Raw genomic sequence first — 20,809 nt, forward strand, 5'->3', positions numbered from 1 at the left:
CTTTAAGGACCGCGCGACGACTCCGATAATGAACTCTTGCTTTCTTAGCGAGCCTGTCAAAGGCTGTCAACAGTTTTTTTTTTTTACAATCTGTTGCTCTAAGGAGAAAGGTGGAAAAAAGGAAGGAGGGAAAAAAAGAGGCTGAAGAAGTGTAAGGTGGATCCTGCACCTCGACACTGGATTAATTTAATTTAGACACAGCCATGCAGAAATCTAGTGATGGAGTGACATTAGCAGGAGGCGGTGTTGCGGTGTGTTGGGAATAAAAAGTGTCAAGTGATTTTTATTATTATTAGAAATAAGTGACATAGCACTTTGCAGATGACACAGGAAAAGAAAAAAAACAGGGTGACAGTCCAGGGACTTGATGACACTAAATAGAACAAAACATCTATGCCGTCTGGTGAAGGAAAAAAATAAACAAACAAAGACATATACGTTTATATGTTTGAGTTGTCCCGCTAAAATACGTGGATGTGTATGAGCAAGCGTTTATTCGTCTAAATGCCCAATCATGAGAGACAAAAAGGTTTCTGTGAGGTCCACATTCAGATTGAACTGCACTCCTGAAAAATTGGGTGCAAGCAGCCAAGATCCATTTTCATTTTCAACACCATTTAGCCCCCCCCCACCGACACGTCACCCCCACCAAGCGCTGCTCAAAGCGTAAAAAGTCCTCGTGTCCTCGCTCACTCGAAGGCCCGCTCTTCAAAAAGGAGCACATTCAGTAGGAGTGTGCCAGGGAAATATTTGCTTTGAATCATCAGAGGACATGATTTCATTTAAAGAGCTCTTTGATGGAGGGGCGCACTCCTATCCTCGACTGTGATGTGGCTCAGCTGAGAGCAAAAATCATTCAGAGCACTGAAGGAGTGATACCGGTGTGCTCACACGGCTTAGTGTGTGTGTGTGTGTGTGTGAATTACAGCGAGAGATATAAGTCGTGTATATGTCTGCGGGGGTACGTGTGTTTGCTTTGATCAGTGCACGTGCATGTGAGCTACACTTGCATTTGTGTGCATTTGTTTTTAAACGTGCAATCCGAGGCTGGTTAAACACAATACTAACGTTTTTTTGTTTTTTTTTACAACTTCTTTGGTCTTAAACATGCATCTGTGTGCCGCACACAAGGAGAACACGGAGGGGTTTTTTTTTTCATCGCGGCTCTTTCTTTTAGTTCCACATAAAACCTGGATCAACTTCATATGTTTTTTTTCCCCCCTCTGTTTTAAACAGCTCCAGCCAGTCAGCGTGCGTGATGCCCAGGTCGGCATGACACATTGTTGGGAGATTTTTGGAAACCTGCACGTCAGCCTCTCTGGAAAGTTGCTGCGAGCTAAGGTTACCCACAACACTAATGTAACTTCTCTGCATAGGATTCCAGAAACATTCAGAGGTATTTTCAGAGAAGCAAAAGCCCATCTTGAATCAATCAAAACTACAGAGGAGAAAACCTCCTGAATCCAAAATATATTCAAATCCAAAATTGGATTATAATCAACCAAAAGTTCAGCTGACGGATTTAGATTCAACTTTTTTCCAAACCTCAACTTGGAAGAGTGAGATGAATCTTCACCGACACATAATTATGAGTGCTGCTTGCTTTTAACTATGGATTCAAATTAGCAAATGGGTGAAATGGTTCAGTTTGTTCCTGATAGGGAGCACATGAGGACCAATTCACCACTAATGATCTCCCTCCTCTCACTTTTAATGTTTTGTCCAATGTTTTTCCCCCCCACATCCTGATTTATTGCTCCACACCAGTTATGAGCTTAATTGCATTTTGCAAATATATAACATGGGTGACTTATTTTGTAGGAATGGTGTATAATTTGTTATGCATCTGTCATATGCAGCTATTATTAGGTGCATTTTGGGTAACGCAGTTGCCAGATGTTGACAAGGAAGAGTCAATAAGTGGAAAAGTGGAAAAATAATATTAAGTAGCGATGTGACGATACCACTTTTCGTGTGCAATACCGACACCAATATCACAAAGTATCGGCCTTAGTGCTTCAGTATCCATTAAACTAAACTTTAAAAAATCTATACTGTATTTCAAGTCGCTGTTTTTAAATTCCAAGTTTGTACTTGCAACAGCCGCCTTTGTTTTTCTCTGAACCAGATACGGTGTTCTTTTGTACGCGGCTTGCTTTCACACGTCTGCGCGTGAGGGTTTGCATTTGTCTCCTGTGCCTTCGGATGGATTTACGATGGCACACCCCAGCTGTTCGCAGAGTCGACATCCCACTGATCTCCCATCAAACCGAGCAGCACTGCAGGTACAGCGTGTGAAGGCTTTGCTTTGAGACTACCTGTCATCGCACATCAGGAGATTACGGCGCTTTGCTCTCTCTCTCGCTCTCTCTGTCGTTGAACACGCGGCAGCTACTACACCATCTGTAAAACGTTACATCAATGGGGTACACATCTCAACACGGTGCCGCAGATAATCTTTGGCATTTCAAACACAGAGGCCCAATCGCGTCATCGTGCAGCAGACCTCTCTGCTGAGCTGGCCACCGCGTACTTGAACGCTCAGATAATGCCAGATGCCACAGCCATATGGGACGCTAAATTTATTATCTGTTTTTTTTTTTTTTTTGCAAATTCATGTGTTTTTTTTCCCCCTCCCCTTTTTTTCAATTTCACATTTTACTGTCATCAAAATTGTCCCTGACACATGAGAAGATAAAGGTTACTAGGTTGCATCTCTAATTAAAAGGTAAATAACAAACTGTGATTTTTGAGTGATTTATGAATTAATGTGCGACATAGAAACTTCACTTCTCTTCTGCCCATTCTTTCTTTAATCCCCGAATTGTATTTCTCATGTCTGTGACTGAGGGCAAAACAGGAAGTATGAAGCCATTATTGTAAGCGCTGAGTTAATATATTAAGACCCAGAATAGAATAAAACGTAAATGATCATTCCTGCAATAATCCTCAGTGACCCGTGAGGGCAGCGCATCTCCCCCCCCCGGGCCAGTCTTAATGCGATATGGTGTCTCTTTGCTCGGTGTGGCGAGGTGACGTCTGCAACTACATAAATCTGATTTAGAGGGTTTGCACACTGAATAAGCAAATACATGAGCACAGCATCACCTCGCATCAAGACGACCAGGGTGAGGAGGGAGGTGGTCGCTTACAGAAACAATCGGGGAAAGTGGTCGCGGAAAAATGCAGATGTGCTTTTTCTTTTTTTCTTCTTTTCTTAAGATTTGAAGAAAAAATAAACTGTGACCATGGGGGAATTAGGGGGCGTAGTTGAAACGTAGATATTACGGTTTATTGTGGCAAATTAACCCATCAGACGGCATTGTGTGGATTGAGGGGTTCGGAGACGTAAAAAAAACAATCACGCACGGTCAGTATTAGTTTTCAGTATTTCTGCCTTAAGTTACGTTTGTTAAGAGTGTGAAGAAATGTTTATTTATACCTATTTTTCAGCAAGTCGTTAGGCCCGACTTATGAAACATAATAATGTAAAGACTGTTAAATGAATGATTTTTCTGTATGTTGTGAAGCCAAAAACCTTCTGATCCCATTTATCTCAGTAGCTCTCGTGTCTTTTACTCCAATGAACCCCAAACTTTAGTGTATATGAGGAAAAGAGGAGGAAAGAAGACACATAGGTTCATTGTAGATCGCATTATCTGACCAACATTAAGTTCATTTATTTCCCTATTGACAGTTGCCACATGTGTTAGAAGTCCCTGACAGCTAATAAGATAAAAGCTCTCTATATAAAGAAAAAAACAACAACTTATTCCTAACATCATAACACCAAATGGTCACAGGATCCACGTCACTCCTTCACCCCGACACGACACACAGACAAAACTCTAAATGATGATGCTGATCAATCTCTACACGCTCTCGTTGCTGCTTTTGCTCGTTGCCGGCAGAAGTGATGTTATTGCTCAAATGCAGCTGCACTCCTCCCGCACAGGGCTCGTTTAATCATCTTGTCCACATACTGCACACGTTCAGCTGTGTTGTGAATATCTGGTTGCCATGCATGTGTTTTAACAGGATTCCACCCTATGGGACAAATGCAGAGTTGAACCAAATTAAACAAGACTGGGTGCCAGCAAAAGGAACCCAGTTAGGCAACAGGGAGAACATGTAAAAAGGCCAGACGGGTTTTTATTGGGAGACGGTGACAGGGTCAGACAATTGGTGCTAGAGCTGGAGAAGTGAGCAAATGTGAAATGAGATAATTTTGCATAATGACAGCAGCGGTGAAAGTGGCTGAAAGTTGTCGAGACAGGCTCGTGACATGAAAGGTCAGCGCTCTGGAACGAAATGCCTGCTGAGAAAATGTGACAGCGCTCTCCTCTTTCACAAACTTTACTCTTGGTGTTGCCCAGGAGCAAGGCACTACGCGCAACTGGAGCCTCGGTCGAGGGTGGGCAGGTTACCAGTGGAAATATGTAAACACACTGTGATGGGCGCCTTTAAATGAGGCCGTGTGCTCCAGCTCGAGGGCGACGGTGACACAAAATGGTGCGATGCAAATCCTAGAAAACTAGAATACTGATCAAAATCTCTTTAAACACACACCGTTTTTCATTAATTCATTAAAAACATATACTTGTTTTATATATATATATATAAAACGCTATTTTAATATACTGTTTATTCAGTAAGTTTAAAGGTGCTCCATGGACGGCTGGTGGGAAATATGCTTGTCATTTTAAGAACAGCCTGTCCTTGTAACCTCAAACATGAGAAATATTTGAGCCTAGGCTCATTTGTCCATCACATTTATGGACATAATGGATGGATATAAAAATGTCTCCAACATTAAACATCACAACTTTCGTTGAATTACTTCGCAGATGCTCGATTTGACAACGTCAACGCTTCAGCATCCTCACGTCTGCGTTTCACATGAACCATACGGAGTCATCTTTGAAGGATTTCATTCCATGTGAGCATCACATTAAGGTAGAAATCAGAATAAACCGCAGTTGGGATGTAATAAACCTGAGCCGTTTTCTTGATTACAGTGCTGCATTTTTAGGGTTTAAACATTGGGCCAAAGTGTAGCAGTGCAGAGCAGACCAGCATGTTGCTGGAGTTGATTCAGTGTTGGTTTGGTTAACATTTGCTCTATTTTTAGCCTGACATCTGAAGTATCCATGGAGTCTAAATGTGGGAAAAGCCTGTCCTCCTTCCTCCCTGGGTGTCTGATGTTTCCCAGCAAGCCCTGCTCCAGCCCTCTCCATGTGTGTCTATGTGTCTGTGTGTGTGTAAGAGACACAGGGAGAGAGAGAGAGTCAGTGTGTATCTGTGAGTGAGAAAGTCAGTGTGTGTGTGTGTGAGCACAAATGTGCCTGTTTGACTGTGTGGGAGAATTGTACGTGTGGGTGTGAGAATATGTGTGTCTATGTCAGAGCAGAGGTGAGTGTGTTTGTGACAGAGCAGAGGTGAGTGTGTTTGTGACAGACCGTGTGTGTGTGTGTGTGTGTGTGTGTGGAGACCAGAGGACTGTGGGAGGACTTCCTCTGTGGATACTCTCTGTTTTCTTTTCAAAGAATGACATTCCGAAGCTGTTTCACTTTTCAGGCAGGAAGTGGAAACCGGCCAAAAATGATTAAAACCAGGAACGGCAACACAACAGCTCGAGCACCGCCACAGAGTTTTAGAGTGGTGACACAAAGTCAAACAGTCATGAGATATTGTTTAATAAATCTGAATAACTGCATAAATATCACATGTAGGTGTGGGAACGCAGAACTCAGCCTCTGGAGAGAGGAAAAAAAAAACCCTTTGCTTTCTTTTTCAAATGATTGGTTTAAGAGTGTGGAATATCCTCGATATCAACAGCGGTCCACTGTTCCTTCCCAAAGCCGATCATGTTTTATCACACAATTTATGGATTCATTTGAGACTGAGGCTTTTGAACAGCGGAGGTTTTCTGGACTGTATTTGTGATTTTAAGCTGGGACTATAGGGTCTTGTCAGAGACTATTTATTTTTTCAACAGGTAAAACCATTTCACAAGCTACTCATGCATCACATCCATGTAGTTTTTAGCCCGAAAATTGCCAAAATGATCAGCACATTAGGTTGTATTACCACCGCACTTGCCAAACACAACATTGTCGTTGGAGGGCTCTGCAGAACCCACCGTTCGTTGCGTGTTCGCGGCCGCAGTTTTTTTACGATACTATATGATTTACTAAAACATTCATGCATTTCAGCTGCGGAATACTTGACATGGATGGATTACCAAACAAGGCTGCCAGGTACAAGCTCAGTGGCACAAAGGGTCAGGGGCCCCTGGAGACAACAGTCTCGCTTTGACATCAGTGTTTCTCTTTGGAGAGTCAAATGGTGCCCAGTGAGAATAAGTGATGAGCCATGCAATCCTCATCTAATAACCTGATAATAAGAATAATATTTACAATAATTCTGTTATTTTTACACTTACACTACATCTACATAAATTCAAAAGAACAGCCAACATTTCTTGGAAGTCTCATTACATAATCGTCCCATAAATACACACAAGCTGGTTTCCATGAGTTCAGAGGACATTGCACTGACTTACATTAATTTCCTGGAGACTTAAGCATAATTACTACTGGCCTAATCCTAACCTTAACCTAACTTTAACCTCAGCCTAACTTTAAAACACATCCTCACCTTAAAATGCAGTAATTCACATTATGGGGTCTTGATTTTTGAGGAAGTCCGCATAGTGTGACTGTGTAAACAGAATTTTCTTAAAAGACAAGAATAAATAGAGGGCAAAATATTATTGGCAAAAGTCAAACATCCGTTTAAATCCATTGAAACCTCTCCATTATCCTTTATAATGCTCATCCATGTTGGAGAAGTGCAAGAGAAAGCAACAAGAGGCAAAGCTCAAAGTCATAATTGCATCCATCAAGAAGTTGTTACTTGCTCTACCTTGCTTCCAGCTCACCCACGACGGTGTCAGTTTTACGAGGCTACGCTAGATCAACAGTAAAAAGATATATAGGGGTTATTTTTAGACAAAAACACAGCGATCCACCTCTCTCTCTCCCTCTCTCTGACTCTTTCTCTCCGTCTCTGTGCAAAGTATTTTCCCTTAAAAAATGCATGAACAGTAGTGGGGATTTCAAAATGCAGCTGTCATGCATTGTTAACAAGGCTCCATAATCCTTCTCATGACTCCAGGTCGAGATAAGTGCAACCTATACTTGTTTTCAAAACTTACACTGAAACACTGTCTCAGATTTGTGAATTATTGACCAGCGCACAGATGTGGCCTTGCGTCACATGATAAACACAACCACTAAAGATTCCGTGTTGTATTTGGCGTGTTTTTGCTTCATCTTGATTGTTTCTGTCACATTTTATTTTTTTATTTTATTTTTTTTTTACAGTGGTCATTTTTGGCTGCTCAACGGTGAAATGTGAGCAAAGATGCAGTGTTTGAGACAGAGAGTGTTTTAATTTTTTATCTAGTGGGATTTTTTTCTTCTTCTCAGCAAAGCTTTTAAATCATGGGTCTGCTCTATGCTCTCTAGACAGAATAGGTAGATGATAAGACGGACAGACAGACAGACTTTTAGATGTAAAATCATCGTCTGCGTCGTTACATTTTGAAAGCAGACTGCAGTCCATTTAAGGCAAAACAAATCTGTTCACTTAAGTAAAGGGATGATAAATTTTTACAATGAGGAGACTTATTTTTTGTCAGATCGTGGGAGTTTTGAACAGGCAGGGATTTGGCATCTGAGACTCCTCCAGCGAGTGATTCCAGTTGAGTGGAAGCCCGAGTCTCTGTAAGCTAAGATGATTTATCTGACTCTCCCTCTTCAGGTCTCTTCCTTTCCCTCTTTCCTCAAAACAGGAGGAAGACGCGTTGGGGGGGAAGGGGGGGGGGAGAACAAGGTGGTTATGATGAACCGTCACTCACGCCCTGACAGCAGCTTTCTCAGCCGCTTGCACTCGGACAAGTCCAATTGATTACACGACTCCGTCAATGTCACGGCGTCACAGGACCCCCGTTTAAATGCACTCCCTGTGCTGTCAGATAAATCACATCAAACATCAGCAGCAGATTCCCCCTTTTCCCCTCCTTTGTCTGTAATTGCGGTATTCCTGTCGTCCCGTAAACGTCCAATCCCTCAATCCCTCAACCAATTGGCTCTGACAAGGGAGGAAGCAGCTCCTGTCAAAACTGTTAAAGGGGAGGATGATATTTAAGAGGTGTACAGGATAACAGAAACCTCTCTACAAGCCTACATCATTTCTTCAGGATTGCTTGATCAAGACGTCTTTCCTCCACTACTTCCTGGGCTGAGGGGAAAGTTATTACTCCACCATGATGACTCAATGCTTCTTTGGTGAGAGGGTATGTGACAGGTAGAGAGAAGCTATGTGCGAGGCAGATATGCCCGAGGAACATGAATAAGTCAGGGGGAGGAGGAGGTATTAAATATTCATTGTACCGATATCGCTCTTTGTCACATCCTCTTTAACAACAATGAGGATGGGCAGAGGAGGAGGAGGGAGGTGGGTTCTTAAACTGGCGCCGGCCAGACATGTCATGCAGCATCAACTCATGACTGGATATTTAACCTAAGGCGAGGATGAATTGCAGCTAACTTGTGCCATTTGTATTAACCTGTGTGCAGGAGCAGATGGGTGGGGACTATACGCAGCTGCCTGGGAGGAGGGAAGAGCACGAGAGGATAGACTGTGTCTGCGGGTTTTCATGTCAATGGAACGCGACAGGCGCAGATTTTACTGATTAGCTCACCTTCAGCGAGAGGAAGCGATAATCAGCAAACATTTGCCGCTAAAGTTTTTTGGATGTTAACATACAAATCTTAAGTCTGTCAGGCCTTGACAGCACACGCCTTTAAACAGCTGCTTCACATGACAGCAAGACAAGTGTGGTTCTGTAACTATCTAGAAATCAGTGGCGGTTGCTGGTCCTCGAAACAGAGGAAGCTAATTTCAGGCCCAGTTATTTATTTATACATAAATTCTTTCATGCATTCAGTAAACGAACAACTAGAAAAAGGGAACGTGATAATTATGTAACACTGAAATGCAATAATAGTGTTTTTATTTACAATGTATAAATGAAAATGGTCTATATCGCTGAGCAAATAACACACGACACAGACATCCCTTGCAAAATCCACACATGCCTGAGGCCGAAAAGGCTACGCTGTCGTGTTTCTGCAGCGCTGGTGACCAAAAATCAAAAATCATCATGCAGAAACCCAGCATCCGCGCCCACCCACTGCTCCATTGATCCCCAGAGAAGCTGAGCTTCCCTGGAAGTGACGTTTTTGCCACATTTGTCCAATCACCTTTGAGCTCAATAAACTAGTCTATGCCATTCATGTAAGACGATCTGTCAACCGCGATAAACTGATTCTAAACAAACTAGTGACATGTTCTAATCACATTCTAGCACACGGTTAGTAGAGCAATTGCTAAATATAACCAAAATAACAGCAATGGAAACATGATGCGATCCTTAAAACAGTTCTCGTCCATTGGGTTTAGAATCCTACCAATAAGAACCATGTTGCTATTGATAACCAGCCCATCATTCTTAGCACGGACAAGCAGCTAAATCTACAAACTATAACTGAAATCTCTGACAAAGCTGCACAAGAAATATAAAGTTACAATTGACATAAAAGGTGACAACTACGTTTGGTCAATTTTTACTTTTAAATATTCATGGTAGAGCAGCATTACCCCGACAGATGTATCAACACATGATACAATGATTCCATGGCAATCTCACGCACAGATCGTTCCCATAGTCAGCCATTTGCTGTTGACGCTGGCAGATATACTGACCTGTCATACTGGTCCAAAAATATTCGTCAGAGTCACATCAAGTTACTCTTAAACTTTTAATGACAAAAAAGTGGCCTTATAGAGTTATATGATTATTGAAGAATCATATGTTGGGAAACTGTTTAGCAGTAAAAAGAAAATAAAAAAGGAAAAATGCTGCATTAATCCCAAATGGCTACTTCCTCCTGTGTTTTTTTTTTACCTCTTCCGTTTGTAGAGATCTCTGCAATAAACGAATAAATCAATCAATCAATGAACAGCTTGCATCCTGTGGCCCGACCTTTGCTTAACTGCAGGTTTCTGATGACGAGCAGCAACAGTTGGTTCCAAAAATAATGCAAGTGCTGTACGCTGAGTCTGTTTTCTGATACCACGCAGTCATCTCTGCCGCAGCAGACAGCTAAGATGAAGACAACACGGCCAGAGCCAAATGGGCACCTCATAGGTCTTGATTCATTGCTATGCATCTCGAAAGCTGCAACAAATACAAATGGCCATCTCTTAGCTACAACGAATAGCTCACAGCTACATTAACGAGCTGCTTTCCGTCATGAAATATGTCAGCGTTAAGGAGAAGTGTGCGGGATAAATTCAGCAGGCAGCGCTGGCCTGCCAAGACCTGGAAAAGCTTATTCTCATACGGCGACAGTTGCCATCCACCACAGGAGCAACACAAGAGCCAAACTTCATACTATTACGATGTAAATCAAAAAAGTCAACAGGAGAGAGGAGGGAGGGGGGGGAGGCGGAGGAAAATCATAATGCACACAGTAAATCCTAAAATCAAAACTCAGCATCCTTTGGTTTCTCAATGCACTGCTGTCATAAAAGCATTTCCATCGACAAATGAGTCTGCGGGAAAGGTCAATAGTTAATTGAATAATCTATCACCTTGGGATGGACAGAGTGTACCATGCTATGCAATCAATGACAGGCGTATTAAAAGGTCAGCCGCAGACTTCCATGATAAGTCACCTGGCTAATGTTTTCTTTGGTTATACACGGCTCGAGGGTCGCTGGAGATCAACTAACAGGCCACTTTGGCCGCGAGCCAGGCTCATTCAACAAACTCTGGTCAAACAGCAGGTACAGAAGAGTCATGAGGAGTTTTGATCCCCTAAGGAGAAGTGAGAAGGCTTTTGTTTTGAAGCCCTACATCTTTGCATCTCTATCTATCCATATCTACATCCGTATCTCCATTCATTCATACTTTCTTAATCGTGTGCATTGCTGCTGTACGGCGTGACGTGGAGGTACGGATTTGTGTTCCGATAAACATTTATTTACTCGTTCATCCGTTGTGTAAATGAGATGTGAGCAGGGGGAACTGTAACACTAAAGTGATTAGCCGATTAAAAGAAAAATCAATCGGCAACAATCAAACTCATTCATCAAGCAATAACGGCCTACAGTTTCAGCTTCTCAAATGCAACAAATGCATCTTCTCTGGTTTATTTTATATTCATTTGGAAAAGTATCTGTTGTTTATTCACTGCAATGTATAACAATACCTTTAACTATACGTCATTAATGACACCTTGCAGGTGAAATACAGTGAAGGTACACTAGAGGCATGTGCGAGTGCATGTAGAAAGGGAAAAAAGTAGGAATAAAAAGTTTTTTGACCATTCAAATGCAGAGACTCTTGCGTCTAATGGCAGACTGTGGGCAAAAGTCGTCGTCACTTGTGATAACGTCAGTAATCAGTGCCACCATAGACAATAAATGGTCGGGAGGAATAAAAATTTCAAAAAATCTGATACCCGCTGAGCATTCCAGTGCAACAGGAATACTCATTTAGAGTAATAGCGGTGCATTTGTAGCAATATTATTGTGTGACTGTGACCACCCTGTTAATTATAAATGAAGAGCATTTCTTTATACTGCCAATTTATTCCCATTCATGTGTGTGCTTTTGCAGGAAGGTAGGGCTGCTCTGTTTGAAACAAAGAAAGGGATTGCAATGTTAGCAGATGCTTCTAAGAAAAAACAATAATTATGCAAATCTGAGAGAGAATAATTATGGATGTATTCATTATTTATAGGTTTGGTTTTGCTTTGTGCTATCATAAACTAACTGAGCTGAATGCGCGATTGTAGTTTTCTCCTTTAATTCTGTGTACATAAAATTATGTCATTTATTTCAACCATTGCTGGCGCAATTTCATTATGACCATAGGGTAGACGGATGGTGATTGCCAATTTGGTTCTGTGGGAAACTTCATATTTTCTTCACTTTCATATGCATACTTTTGTTTTCCTCCGCACACGTCTAAATGTTTATTTTGCTGGGAATAATACATTATGAAATCCATATAAATTAGTAAATTTACTGTTTGAACTGATGTAATGATGGCCTCTACCGAGGAGAATCTTATTGATGTAATCAGTGAACGGCACAAAGCAGCTTTTTTCCCCCCCCAGTAATTGGACTTGGTGTTACAGTTGCTCATTTTTCTAGTGATTAGTCTTTGTTTAAAGTAATTGTAACGGGGGGGGAGAGTGTGTTTGTGAGACTTCCGAAATACAACCAACAGGTTCAGGCAGATTGTTTGGGAAAATGTGTTTAAACAAAAAAAAAAGCCAGTGATATATGATGTTTTATTGTCAAAACCATAGATAAATGAACAATAGTCCTGCTGCAAATGCAGTATTTAAATCTGGGAGTCATTATTTCTAATAAAAAAACTTTCACAACTACATTATCTGAAAAAGTACACTATCCTGTCAAACATAACACTGTTGTAAAAATAGTTTGGGTTCTATTTCAGAGCAAAAAGTCATATAATCCCCATAAATTGCAGCCAGTATCCCCTTAACATGCCAGCACCACCCCTGCTGAATCCCCTGATAAGACATGGGCACTTGTCACAGAAGATCAGTTTTGTCGTTTTCTATCTCTCTTGTGTTTTGAAGATGGACCTCTTCACATTGATCCTCTGTGGCGTTTGTTTGTCATCCCATGAACCATCACTGTCAAACCCGGCGACGCTCTATTCCCGACGCACCGCTCATCCCGAAGAGGGTTTAGACATACAATTAGCCACGGTTATACCACCGTCTCTGACGCAGTGGAGACTTAGTCCGCATCGCATTTATCAACCAAATACTGTTGTTCACGTACCTATCTTTTGAGAAGGATAGAGCAAAGTTTGTGTCCTAAGTGTCAGACAACGATTATTTCCCTTTCCTCTGATGTGATGTGACTTTCTTTAATAATTCATCTGCTACATCGTGTCATGCTTGTCACTGAAATGCCATAATGATCCACACACTCCGACATGTCAGACGGTTAAATAAGAGCCACACATTTTCATTTATCTTTGAGCCCCATGCTCGGTAGACATCTGACACTCTACACGTGCTCTTCCGCCGTTCCCCGTTTGCCTCAAAGGCATAAAAGAGAATAAAAGATTTAATATGAAGGGGGGGAAAAAAAAAATAAATGAAGGAGGAAACACTAACGTCGTCAATTCCATTTATATTGTCCGTGCTAAGTGTGAGCTCAGTCACTTTGAGCGGTGCCGCTCTTGAATGCTCTTTGCTGAAAATGTCCATAACTCAATAGAATCTTGGCTGTGTCTCCGGATGCTTCCTCTCTCCCGCCATTCTTCAAGGGAATACTTTATGTGCCATCACTTCCCTGAGATGGAGAGCAAAGGGAAAGTAATGTCTGTTTCCTGTCCAGGAGAGTCCCTACAGCAGCAGAGACGTTTCTCCTGCAGTGGATCTCTGTACTGGTAAGTTCTCCTGCTGATGGGCTCAGTTGGCTCTCTCTGGACATTGTTTGTGGAACTTTGCCAGGCTACATTATTGGCAGAACATTGAATTTCAACCATTTGAGCTCGTGTTGATTTCCATGACAAATTTAATGATGGATAGCGTGGTAGAACTTAATAGCTTTTCATCAATTAAGCCTGTCACTGAAAGTAGCCACAACCGGCCTTTTCAACATTAATGGCTCCTTTCAAACTAACTGCTCTTGACTCTGTTTCCTGTCTCCGAACGGATGCATACTGAAATACAGCGGATGATTATTTTTTACTTTTGTAAATATAAGCAAATATCGGTTACATTCAAACCAATTTCAAACTACTTTACACAATTTTGTTTCAGCAAAGTGAGCTCTGCATGACTCTTAGACCCTCAGACCAAGCAGAGGCATGGTGGTGCGGTTTGGATCCCAGTTCAACTGAGGGTCTTTCTGTATGGAGTCCCCGTGTGCATGTGGGTTCTCTCCAGGTAGCCCGGCTTCCTCCAACAGTCTTAATTGCGGGAGGAAATTGGTTTATTGGACACTCTAAACTGACTGTAGGTGTGAGTGTGAGAGTGAATGGTTGCTCGTCTCTATACACTGACCCTGTAATGGATCGGCGGCCTCCGTCTTTTACGATACAGTCTTACTATTATATAAGCACTTGTAAAAATATTATTCTTCTTAAAAAATAGTCAAGGGAGACAGGTTTGACATCGGGGGAGAGCGGTGTAGGTAAATGATACAGCAACACTGCTGCAGTCTCCCCAAAGCCACGCAGCGATGTTGAAATTACATGATCCATGACTTAAAACCCTACACCACAAGAGTGCCCCATGATGCACTGGGGTTAATGGCTATGGATGTACCAATTAAATAAAATGCTGGTGACAGCATAGTGTGTTGAAACTTAAGCACAGGCTGTTTTTGTGGAACATTTGTCAGTATTTCACCACTATGTCAAACAGGTAGCTTATAAAGGACACCACTGCAGTATCAGTTGTATTTGATCATGGGTATTACTCAGGTTAATGCCACATCTCCACCTCTGATGTTAGTTTTGCCCTGATCTCGGCCTTACAAATGCATCACATTTCCCATCTTATTGAACATCCTCCTTTTACACACACACAAAAAAAAAGACGGAGAGAATGGAAGGAAAAATAATCACTAAAAGAGATACAAAGGCTGATTTCATCCATCTTACACCCAGAAGTAAATCTTTTCCAGGGGAGAGGAGATCTACGCTCCTCTCCTCTCTCTATTTCAGAATTGCCTCGGAGCTCATCCATAACGGCTTTGCAGGCCCCCGGGTGCTCGGAGGGCCGGTCAGAGCAAACAGGGAATTGAATGAGGCGAAGGTAGACAGAGAGGAGACAGAAATGTCTCCTTGGAGGTCACGCCAGCAAAATTGAAAGTCTCAGGTATAGTGGGGCCTGTCGGTTTAATAAAATGGATAGAATTTCCATTTACCCTCGACACCCCCCTCCTTCTTAATGCATTGTTCTAGTAAGGGAGGGTGCGAATGAGTCAGGAGCCGAGGAATACACTTTATAGACACAAATAATCGTAAATTGGGAATGTCACCTTTAAGCCGAGGCATTTTTATTATTGTTAGTGGTGCTGCTGAGTGGGTTTGATGCTTTATTCTCGCAGGGATCCCGTGTACCAGCAGAGGCACCCTCCCCGACATCGCTCCCGCTCCTGCTCCCCCCCCCCACCCACCCTCCACCTCCCCCCACCAGCTTTATCGGGCTCCTGGCGAAAGAAGAAACAGACAAGCAAAACAACGAAGACGGGGACTTTAAGCTAACTCACTTCTCCGCTGCCCAATACTTCAGTGTGATTGATGGCAGATGGCATGCTTTAAAATAAACCTATCCATTAACAGTGCTCACTGTTCTTTACCAGGAGCATTTACAGCTGTCTGCAGGCCAGCAGAGTGCATCCTATCAGGACACTGCCGGCAGACCTGTACAGGTGTAAGCTCTTTATTTACTGCTATTATTTGGATGTTACAAACGCCGCGCTCCGGTTTATGGCTGTGAGACTTTATAGATCCCTCTTTCTACTAGAATATTAACTGTCTCTCCATGATTCAATATGAGAGCACAAGGGCTCCTGGGAGCTGTAGACCACAGCAGCGGATACAGGTACTTGTCTAATTGAAAGCCCCTGAGCTTTCAGGATATAGAACATATAAATTGGACAGATAGAGAATGCACAAAGTATTGACAAACACCTCACAGTGCCTTTTATTTGCCATTCCTTTCACCTGCTCTGGCAACAACACTAAACAGCATCATTTTCCTATTCAACAGGGACGTGATACGGCCGAGCCAAGTCCAGGGAAATGGACGGAGCGAAAACATTCATATATTTAAATTAGATTTGCAACACTTGACTGAGTCGCGCCTGTGCGGAGAAGTCAGACAGAGACCTGTTTACTCCCCTCCTGTTTTGCATTACATGTGAGTGCCTGGGCAAATTAACGAAGTAGGCCCTCTGTATTTTCAGCTCCATGTTAATTGCAAGAAATAATATTAAGGATGTGTGATTCTTATGCCTGAGCATATTGCATTATAATAAGTTCAGGAACATTACCAGGAAACACAGCTTATTAAGGAGAGGCAAGGTAGTGGCTGGATATAGAGATAGATTTAACTGTAATATACCTAATCCTGAATATATTATACATTTGCATGCAAAAGCCTATACACGATTTGAATATTAATTGAAATATGCAGATGATGTATAGGGTTGTAATTATTGCCGATTAAGAAGTATAATTGGATGAAAACTTGTTTTTTTGGTGGACTTTTTCGTTGGATGTGCTGCGGTGAGAGATTAATATGCATATTCGAGGGTGAATCTGTTCAACTATTACTGACAATTGGTTTAGAGAATACGTTTGTGAGGCTGGGTTGAAAGGCTGCGGCGAGACAATAGCGCGCGGGGAGCATGCAGAGACATAAATGTTTCGCCGAGCATTGAGGCAAAATTAAAATTAAAAAATTAGAAAATAAAAAACAAAAACCTTTGAGTCTGCTGGAGATAAAGGATAAAGTATACAGTTTTCAAGTTTGAACTTCACACACAATGATGGAAACGTGTTTATAAATTGCGTCCTATTACATTATATTTAATTACCATTTTCATAAGATGTGAAAATCGAGGGTATAAAAGTCCTCAAATATGTCTCGGTTTGCCAGTCACTGTGTCAGTAACATCACATATTACTGACAGTTGGCATCGGATCCTCTTTAAATGATCATTTTCTTTTCCTAAACTTTATATTCCCTGTGTGAAATTGCAGGCTTATGTAGATTACGTTGTTTAACAGTGGCTTTTTCACGGATGTCACAATCAACAAGTTTGACTCATTTGCTAAGTCACTTTATCTATCAAGAGAATAACAAAAACTGCGTAGTTTCTATTGCAGAAATCATCCTTATGATTTATAGACACTTTTCATGGCAAAATCTCACTCTTTTTATGCAATACTTAACATATTTGATTGTGCGATGTCACGTCAGCAGAATTATCATGTGTTTAACAGGCTGATAAATTGATAAAAACCAGCTAACAGCCAGCTGCTGTTGTCGACGGCTTACTGTCACTTTAAGAAAGCAGAGTCCCAAGCGACGGCTCTGAACTACATGCAATAGGTAATAAGAATCCTGTCCTTCACAGGATAAAGAACGCGCCGGGTCACGTGTAAAGTCAAATCACCTTTCGCCTGCTTCACCTTACATTGCCACTGGAAACATGAATTCTTTTATCTTCCTCATCTGCATTCTTTGGTCTCGCCGGCGAACTTCATGAGTCATGACAGGCAGGTTGGCGTTAATGCGACCCACCGGAAACCACTCCCGCGACCTCGCCTGTCTTGTGCTGCTCTCCCCGCCCTCCCCGCCCGCCTCCCCTTGTCACACGAAAGAGAAACGCTGAAGGACCTCCACTAACTCTTGTCACAGCTGTCACGCACTCTGCCGCCGCCTCAGTCTTGACAAGCAGTTGGTTGAAATACCCACTGAGACCTGTCGCCCTGCTCCCCCACCACCACCACCACCATCATCACCTCCTTATTTTATACGGCAGTTCATTTTGTGTCTTCCTCCCTTGCTTTTCTCTTTCAATCTAATCCAAAAAAAAGAGGCAATTTTATGCTTAAAATGCCGGGAAATACAATTAAAAACGTTGACCTACATCGCAACGCTGACCGTTGAGTAACCCTGGTCATCCCCCAACCTCGGCTGCATGATCCCACAGCCACATTCCACACCATCTACTCCCGCTTCTGCATGAAAATGATAAGGAAGATGAGGAAGATGGAAGAAGTAATCACAGCAGAGAGAGACTTAGAGAGTACCTCATCAAGTCAGAGCCCTGAGACCTGCTCTCAGCCGCACAGGGACTCATACGCCATTGCTTTTCATGTTTAGGCCACATGCACACACATGTACACACACGTACACACACATTTGGAAGAACATAGTTGGTGATGTAACGTGTGCAATCATGACGCACACACAAGCGGAGTGTCAAGGGAAGTAGATATAGAGTGAAATAGAGGGGGGGAGAAGAGCTTTCTTTCTTTTTCTACTTGTAATTGCTGCATTAATTTCCATATAAACATCAAAGGCTTCAACCAGTGACAAGTGTCAAAGGTCACATATGAAAGCAGGGCAGCCATAGCACTGCTGTGACCCATTTTCATATTAAATACCATTTCTAACCAAGTTTAAAGATGTCAGTATGAAGGGAAACAACTTTTTTTTTTTCTTTTTGATGCAGTTGAATGACAGTTGTACTTTTCTAAAGTACGATATGGACAGCAGTTCGATGTAGGATGAATTAACTGATTGTGTCGTGTGCTTCTAACTGTGTGAAGACGTGGTCCTCCTACCTCTGACAACAGCTGACCTCAACCTGGGCAGCGGTCCGGGCTTCATCAGCCGACGTCAGTGCTGCATCTCTTGTGGCAGAGTAGGAGCAAGTCTCTGTGTGTGAGCAGGTTCCTCATCACGGCAGAAAGCCTGAAAGAGGAGAAGTGGCAGCTGTTAGAACAAAACACTCATGTTGACGGTTTTATGTAACACTGCATACATTATATACAGTGGGCAGTATATTCCCAATGCTTGACGCCTTAAATGTAAGCTGAGCAGAATCAGGAAGTAGTATAGAATAGATCTTGTAGCGTCAAGTGTTAACCACTGAAAGTTTGTGTTTGAGGCTACTTTCAGCGACACGGCTGTGTCCGCGTGTGTGTTTGCTGTTGGTTTTCCGCATTTGTGTGTTGGTATTAAGAGACGCGGAGGCTCGGTGTTTGCTTAATCGGTCTGGCGGCCGCGCCGATTTTACGATAAACATTACTGCTCAAATATGTGAGTCGGACATTTATTGAAAGTGATCACTCAAAACCCGTGTTTGTTTGTCTGCACAATAACAGCAGCCTGTTTTTGTCAAGCGGGTTATGAGAAATTTTCTCTCCAAAGCGGCCCCAATGTAACCAATTGGATTTGTGTTTGTTTTTTGCCTTTTTGAGACAGTTAGTCAATGTTTAGAAGTGTGTGTGTGTGTGTTTTTTCGGGGAGGGGGGGGGTCCACATGTGTGTAATGATGATAGCTACACTACACTTGGGAAAAACAAACACCTCAAGAGACCCATATATATCCACTTGCAGGGAAGTTTTATAAACCAGAGAGCAGTACATTTATCCACCCACTCCATTTTTTTCCTGCATGGGATTACAAGGTGGTCAGGCTCTGCCAAGAATCCTCTAGGTGCTGTGCTGAGGGAGTGAGAGCAGAGTGTGTGTGTGAGAAAAAAGACAAAATACTTGACTTTGGAGTCAAATGGGTGGGGGGTGGAGAGGAGGGTCTTGAAGTGGAGAGGCCGGAAATGGAGAGAGAGAGCGAGCTGGGGACAGTGGGAGACTGACCTTTTACAAGACAGCTGTTCTCTCTCAGGTGCTTGTTCTCAGCATATCTGCAGCCCTTTTTTTTTTTGCATTAGTCATTATTTGGTCCCACAGGATCAGGCTGGGTAAGTGTATGTGGCAGGAAGCAAAAGTACACTCTCACAAAAACATGTGAACTGTTTAGGAAAAGTACTCGAGAGGACACAACACCCTGTTGCAACTTTAATCAAACAATTGCTGAGCGGTTTCTCCATTACGCAACAATTAATTCATGAGTGGATGTTACTGGGGGCGGGGTTGTTTCCTTCAAATTTTGCATTGCATGAGGATATTTAAGTCTTTATGGTAACAATTATGCAACAACAGGCCACAGAGACTCCGGCCACTCTCAACCCTTAAGTTGATTAAACCCTATCAACTTAAAGGTGGCCCTTTTTTTTTTTTTTTTGCAAAGTTTTGTGTACAGGGAAGTTAAACAGACTGCTGAGTTTCAGGTTCCTGAGATGAGTAAATGCTGAATGACTCACATTTATGAGACACAATCAAGGTTAAATGTCAGGAAACCGACCACCGAAAGATACTCGTTCCTATCCCCAAATACTGTCTCACTGACACAAAGGACTGTCCTGAGACAGCCAGCTTATCAGTCCGACTGCACTTTTGAAAATGTGTCGAAAAGATATGTGTTGCCGGGCAAGTATTTTCTTTTATGAGTGTACTAAAGGAGTCAGAGGAGGTTTGTTGAGTGCAAGGAAAAGGCATTAGGTGATACGGCCGCACCTCGCCTCCGCCGAGCTCACCAGGTTACAACAGCAAAGGGAGGGAAAGGGGATTTTTCCCCCCCTGCGAAAGTCTTCAATCTTGTGAAGCCTGAGGGGATGAGGAGGTGTTTAATTATTAAAGGTGTTTGAACAAAAGGCTATTCTAAGCCTGCTGGAGCCACCAACTGGACATTCTCCTCAGTGTTTGATGAATGACTACCTTCAGAAATAGTCTGTTTCCCCTCACTGTGTTTGTGTTAAATTACCAGAGACTCCCAGAGACCTGAGCCACCTCTTCCCCTCGCTAAAGAAAGATACGGTCACATTCACGGTGTTTCACATGAACAGAAGCGCGCTATAAAAGGTGAACACTAACATGAATCAGTTGGTTAATGCTCGTCTGTGAAGCTCCTTGGAAAGATTAGTTTACTACATAATGCAGGACTAAAAAAGTATTTCGATAACTAACGTGCATTTGGCTTAATATGCACTGAAATACTCTTAATACAGGTTGTGTAACCCTGACAAAATACTAG

General features: G+C 42.4%; 1 long non-coding RNA gene across 1 annotated transcript in view; it reads right to left on the minus strand.

The window, feature by feature from the left end:
• Window positions 1–18,621, minus strand: part of LOC122761054 — an 83,625-nt gene extending 65,004 nt beyond the window's left edge. The window contains exon 1 of the long non-coding RNA XR_006358523.1: window positions 18,498–18,621. This is a non-coding gene — a long non-coding RNA (uncharacterized LOC122761054). The remainder of the gene's footprint in view (window positions 1–18,497) is intronic.
• Between the last annotated feature and the right edge of the window lie 2,188 nt (window positions 18,622–20,809).

The sequence above is a fragment of the Solea senegalensis genome, linkage group LG2 (assembly GCF_019176455.1).
Source record: "Solea senegalensis isolate Sse05_10M linkage group LG2, IFAPA_SoseM_1, whole genome shotgun sequence".
NCBI lineage: Eukaryota > Metazoa > Chordata > Actinopteri > Pleuronectiformes > Soleidae > Solea > Solea senegalensis.